This window comes from Sorghum bicolor, chromosome 2 (assembly GCF_000003195.3).
Source record: "Sorghum bicolor cultivar BTx623 chromosome 2, Sorghum_bicolor_NCBIv3, whole genome shotgun sequence".
Lineage (NCBI taxonomy): Eukaryota > Viridiplantae > Streptophyta > Magnoliopsida > Poales > Poaceae > Sorghum > Sorghum bicolor.
The window spans coordinates 50,978,734-50,985,591 of record NC_012871.2 but is presented as its reverse complement, the minus strand read 5'-3'; positions in this window follow the sequence as shown (position 1 = coordinate 50,985,591).

Below are 6,858 nucleotides of genomic sequence, written 5' to 3'. Positions count from 1 at the left end.
AGACTATGTCAACATCCAGCTTGGGGGAGAGCACCCCCGTATATCCAGCTAAGTATCACTAGCTTATTTATTTTATTAAGTGTGCTATGTTAACCCAAACCAAATAAAGAGATGCATAACCATAGAAAACTCAAATAAAGATTTCCTTATTTATTTATATCTATATCTATCTTTTTGTTTGACATTAAATTTGCTAAATAAAATTTAGGAGAGTATTTGAAGAATTTGCTTGTTAAAATGAACCCCACTGAGTAACCTCTTATATGGAAATGATGAATAGTTGCTCTGCCATAATTTCTTTTAAGTACCCAGTTTTCAACCTTGAACTCTTTGGAGTTTTGGACATAACTTTTTTGATTTGATATTTGCTCTGAACCTTAAACTTGTGGGTAGCGAATGCTTGATCTAAGTCTAGGTAGTTGACGGATATGATATGGGAAGGTTTTGAGCTGCTGCCCATCTTGTTCCTAGAGATGCTAGAGTTCTGGAGAATTTATCTTGAAAATGTTAAATTGCTGCATGATGAGTTCCTATATGACGAGAGTTCAAAATTCCTACCACAGTCAAATATACATGCTTACTAGATTAGGAAAGTCATCCACTTTCATGTACTACTTGTGGGCATTGTGTATAGTTAAGTTGTGTTGACCCTTAGGAATTAGTCATGCAGTTAAAATCAATATTATATGCTCTCCATCCATTGATCTATGCTGCTTCTGTCCTCAGAAGTACACCCTCATAAGTCACTACACTGCATTTACTCTGTGCTACTTATGTTCCTGGAAGTACCACCCACATATATACACATTTCATGCATCTTGTGCTGTTTCTACCCAGGAAACACGCACCTATGCTGCTCCCACCCTAGGAGTACACATTCCTCTATTCACATGCATACACTCAGAAAATGTTCTGCTCCTACACTGGGAGTGAACACCAAAAATATATGTCACCAACCTATCCTTTTTCCATCATCCAATAAAGCTCCAGTTACTTCACTTAATACTCTCTACTGATACAGTTCCATCAAGAGGCTTGGCTGTTCTCTAAAAAAGAAAAGAAAAGAAGAAGAGAAAGAGGACAAATGTCCCAAGAAAAAAAAATGAGCAGCCCAAGTACTCTCCAAAGTTTATAGAGTTCCAAATAAGGGAGGTATATATTCGTAAGGAGCAAATGTAGAATTAGATTTTCACCATTAGTCATCACCCCTCATTTTCACCATCATTCTTATCACTCATTTTATTCACTGCACTTACATGCACATATGACTTGATTGTATGACTAGTTTCTTTGGATTCACGGTTTAACTATACAATATATGTTTGCAAGTATGTTTGAGCTGTCTCCCCACTTATAAGCTCCACATAAGCCTATTAGAAGTAGGGTGAGAGAGAGAAGGCAATTTCACTATGCCTTACTCTTACAAATACCACATATTCTAACAGAAGAGAGAAGACATACATCATTCATGCCTTGGTAAGGATCCAAAAATACCACAAATGAGAGACTTAAAAGGGTCATACAAGGAAACTCTGATTTTTATTTGAAAATATTGCAAAAACTCCAAACTAATAGTTGATCAAAGAGTGAGAAATATAGTGCTCGACTTAACCGTTTGGTCTTTTAACCGTTTCGTCTTTCAACTACTGAAGCCCCATGGTGAAAGATAATATGGGTAAGTCTTGAGTCAGAATAGTTTACTCTAATCCAGAGGACAGTCCTTGTTTGAATGCATGTGTACTTGTGAGGCATGAAAGCATAGTAGCAACTCCTGATTCATCACTAAGTCTATCTTTGCTTAGGGACGAGCAAAAGGTAAGCTTGGGGGAGTTTGTTGACGGTAGTTAACTCCTATTTTTAACTATCAACATAACTTCTATAACTGCAAAAAGATGCTCACCAACATAGGTCTAGGGGTTTGAACTTACAAATTCCACGAGTTTTGGTGCATCTATGTTTGGTAGGGGTTACATAGGAAAAGAGCTAAAGGCAAACTAATCATTGAATAAAAGTATCTCAAATGATGAATTGGACTGCACCATTGTGACGGGCTCGTCAAGACAATCAAAATCCATATATCATTTGCCCTATTTGGAGTCTCGAATGAAGGAATATGAATTTCACTTGAAAATAAACTTTTTTGGAGTCTAGAAGGTTCAAGAAGGCACGAGAACGAACGGGACGCCAAACGGCCACAGGGGGTGGGCGCCCGCCCCACCACCTTGGGCGGCCGCCTGAGCCTGGTAGCCAATCAAGCTCCGGCTCACGGATCCTGCTTCCACCACCGTTGAGGAGTAATCTTGACGGCATGTTTAGGTCAGTTTGATCTGAGGGCTGTGGTGCTTCCTAGGGGGCTGTAAATACAAGGGTGACCCCCCTTGGGGAGAATCCTCATTATGAGTTGTAGAGGCGTCCCTCGAATGAATGACCTCTCTTCTCTAGAGAATTAGGGCTAGACATTCTAATGTAGTAAATTAGTTCTAGTCGGGGGTTAGGGAGAGCAGAGCTATTTTCCGGATCTCGAGGAGTCTTCTTCAGAGTTTTGGTATGTCTTTATATTTATTCTTTGTAAGACTTATGCTTTAATATATTATATTCTCTATTTACTTTATGCATTTTATATGTATGATTAGTATAGTTGTTATATCTTGGCATAGGATCTCCGCTCATATTGAGTGCTCTAGTTATCTATAGTAATTAGAGTAGTAAACACTAGCGTAGACATGGTGTTTAGGCTATAGTTTACCTGAGTTTGCGTCCAATCCCACGGATAGTTGTGGTAGCCCTAGAGGTGATAGCTCTATGAGGCCTTTGTATTCCACCATGTTCGGGTTGGTGTTTCGTAGAGCTTTTGATAGCCTTTCCCCAACTACTTTCTTCCCAATCTTCTTTGAGAGTCGGAAAGGACTTGCTGCTCCAAAGTGCCATTATGTGACTGCTATATCTTTTCATCATCTGTTTACATAGAACCTAAGTAATAGAGAAGTACAAAGGAACCTTGATCTTTCCTGTTGTCCTCCCGCTATGACTATCTATACATTTATCATTGAATTCTCTTATATGTGTTGACGGTCCTTAAGTATCAAATTTAATTATCAAATAAACAAAGAAAAGGATCCAAATGAAATAAAGATCTAGACTTAGGGTTTTATCTGACAGAATTCCACGAGTTTTGGTGTTTGTCTATTTCTGCAGGGGGTTATCAGGAAATATGGAAGAAAGGCCCACATGTCGAGATTACGTAAAGATATTAACGTGCTGCGCAATTATCTTACATCTAGAAGACTCCAGAAGCCACGAGACCGAAGCGGAGGCGAAATGGGGCCAGACCCTGGGCGCCCGCCCAGTTGGTCAGGGCGCCCGCCCACCTCTGGAGTCCAATCAGGACTCTGCTTTGCGGGAGATCTCCACCGACCTAAAGGATGAATCTAAACCATACAATCTATGTCGGTTTGATCCAAGGGCCCATATTCACTTGAAGGGACTATAAAACCAGACCCCCTGGCCCCTGGAGGGGAGAGCCTCTCAACCCTAATTCATTGTTCCATCAAGGGAGAAGAAGCCTCTGATCAAGATTAGAGCCACCACATCAATTAGATATCTAGATTAGCATAGCTACATAGGATTAGAACTAGAAGGAGTCAATCTTCGATTGGTTTCCGGATCTGTCAGGAGGATTCTTGGTAATTCTCTAATTGTGCTTCTAATTGCTTTCTAGTTATCTTTGTTCTTCAATATTATGAATATGACTTTGTTCTACTTCAATATATTGCTTATGACTTTGCTCTACTTGCTTATATTCAAGATTATATTGTTCTTAGTTTATCATAGTTATGTACTTGGCTTAGTTAGATACGATCTATATACATGCTTAGGATCGTATAGCGTTTATCCATCGGATCCATGGGTAAATGATAGATATTGTGTAGGCGTGGTGCTTATACCGTATTTATCTGCGATTGTACCCAATATGCCAGATCGTGGGGTAGTTCGTGATAGTGACAGCTTCATTGATTCTTATATAGTCCCCCTCTCGTGTATTGGGCTGGCAGATCAACATTATTACAGGGGAGTGATTGCTATGTTTCTCATATTCCTTGCTAATATCACTATGCATGGGCGTAGTCTTGTCTCACAATGATTGCTAAGTATGCTTGCACTAACTATGATATGCTAGACTATATAGTTAAGAATAACTTAGGGAATATTCTTGTAGTTCGTTCTAATACCATGCTAATGACTTTCTAGAGTATCTAATTGAGGTGCTTATCATATTTATTATGTGGCTAGATCAGATTAGTTATCCTTGTCACTATTATCATTTCATATATCTTTTATGTGACACTTATCCCTGTATGAAGAGTTAGATATAATGTTCTCAATTATACATGCAATGATAGATACTCAATCTCATATTCTATTCTGTAATCAATAGTGATGATTGATTAATCCCTTCCCAGTGGTAAAAATATAAATAACGATACCTGGAATACTTCCCGGTTAAAATGCTGCATCGGTATTAATCTGTGCGCTTGCAGATCCCATTCATTATTTATTTAGAAGAGCAATTGCATATTTCAATACCGCGTCTCTTATATCATGCTGGGGATGACAACTTGGCTTAAGTGGTGTAAGGGATAGGTTTGGCATTTTTGGCACCGTTGCTAGATTTAGAACTTAGTCTACTTTTAGTAATGATGTTAAGAATACCCAACAATATGCACTTAATTGATTTATCTTATAGTATATCATTTACCCCTGCTTTACTTTAGTTGATACTTTGAGTTAGTAGATGTATGATAGTGAATTATCAGATTCTTAACTCTATCTTCCCTGTGGTAAAATATAAATAACGATACCTAGAATACTCACGGTAAAATGCTACGATGTTGTTCTGTGTGCTAGCGAAATCTTTCATATTTCTGTTTGCACTAATGAATGTCAACAAGCATTTTTTGGCGTCGTTGCTGGAGATAGATTTAAAAGTCTATTGTTAGTAATGATGCTAAAAAATGCCAACACTTGGCCAAAGAGCAAAGTGACCTTGCTATCACAAACAAGGAAAATATTGCTCTCAAGAAAAGGTATTGTGACTTAAATGAAAAGCACAAAGGACTTGAGCTGCAATATAATGTTCTTTGGGATAGAAACTCATAGTCCTCTAAGGCAAAGGACACCTCTACTCCCTCCACTAGTCAAGGATGTGGAAAATGTTACAATATTGATCCGAATACTTATTCCACTAACCTTACAAACATGGAGGCTATGAGAAAGGAGATTGCTAGAATCAATGATGTGATTAGCAAAGGTTGCTTGATTGGTAAGGCTCAAGTAGGTCACAAAGTTATAGTGAATCAAAGGGACCAAAATTCAAGCAAGGAAGGCATCCTTTAATCAAGCATGGGCTAGGGCACATTGTTGGAGCCAAGACAAATGAAAGAAAGTTAGTAAATGGCTATGAGTGTGTCTAGTTTGAGAGGAAGGAAAAGATTGGTACAGATAGGCCTGCATAGAGTGCGACAAAGCTGCCCTCAGGGCACGGTAGTGCTGCCCCCCACCAGAAAGGGAAGGCCACTGATCGTGTACCTAATCAAACTAATCCTAAGAAGAAGGTGTACTAGAAGAAACAGATTCAACTAAATCCTAAAGGAATAGTATGGGCACCATGAATAGGTATGCCTACCAACCAAAGGCACAACCACTTCGATAAAGCTGACTTCATGCTTCATTGTGAAGAGCAACTGTAGTGGCAAAGTGGTTGCCAAGTTTGTCAGACAGGGGCAAATGTTTACAGAAATACATCTATTTAGGTTCCTAAGTTTCTTGGAACTAACATGCTAGGCCCCAAGTCTAGTTGGGGACCTAAATCTAGCAACTAAACTTGTTTTGGTAGGCATATTCCTCTGGTGGTTCAAGTTGGGTGCTTAATAGTGGATGTACAAACCATATGACTAGAGAAAGGAGTATGTTCTCGTCTTGTTCCCCTAATATGGATTCAAATGAAAATATTGTCTTTGGAGACAATTCTAGGGGAGATGTAATTAGTCTCGGTAAAGTTGCTATAACCCTTGAGCATTCAATTACGAATGAACTACATGTGGATTCATTGAGTTACAATTTGTTGTCTGTTTCACAATTGTGTGAGATGAATTACAATTGTCTCTTTATGGATATGGGTGTGGAAGTCTTTAGAATGATGGATTCCTCTATTGTCTTTATGGGTCATTTAAAGAATAAGCTTTACCTGGTAGATCTCAACAAGGACAAAGCTAATCTTGAAACCTCTTTAGTGGCCAAATCTAGCATGGATTAGCTATGGCATCGCCGACTATAGTTCATGTTGGTATGAGAAACTTGGCCAAACTTCAAAAGGACAAACACATCCTTGGACTAACAAATGTTCACTTTGAGAAAAATAGGATATGTGGTGCTTGTCAAGCGAGAAAGCAAGTTGGCGTGTAACATCCTGCCTCCATGAGGCCAGACCCGCTTACTTGTGGTAGCTTTTGTAGGAAACGGACTGCCCTCACAGACCAATACCAGACTTTTCTGCACACCTTGTCCTCACTTGTGCACACTTAGGATGAACTTCTTGGTCAGTCACCCATCCCTAAATTTCTCTAGGCCAAGCACACTTAACTTTAGAGTTCTTTGGAGATGAGCTTCCAGAAATGAAGTTGCAACTTGTTAGTATGAGTATCCTATTAATCCTACTAAGCCTGGGCCCGAATGTTACATCTTCAATCCCTTAAGAGACTAACGTCCTCGTTAGTCAACCCCAAGCTAGGAATGTCCTCTCTTGGCCACATCCGTATGTCCAGTGCCAGCGCATGTGCCATGTTGTATGACCACTCTAGG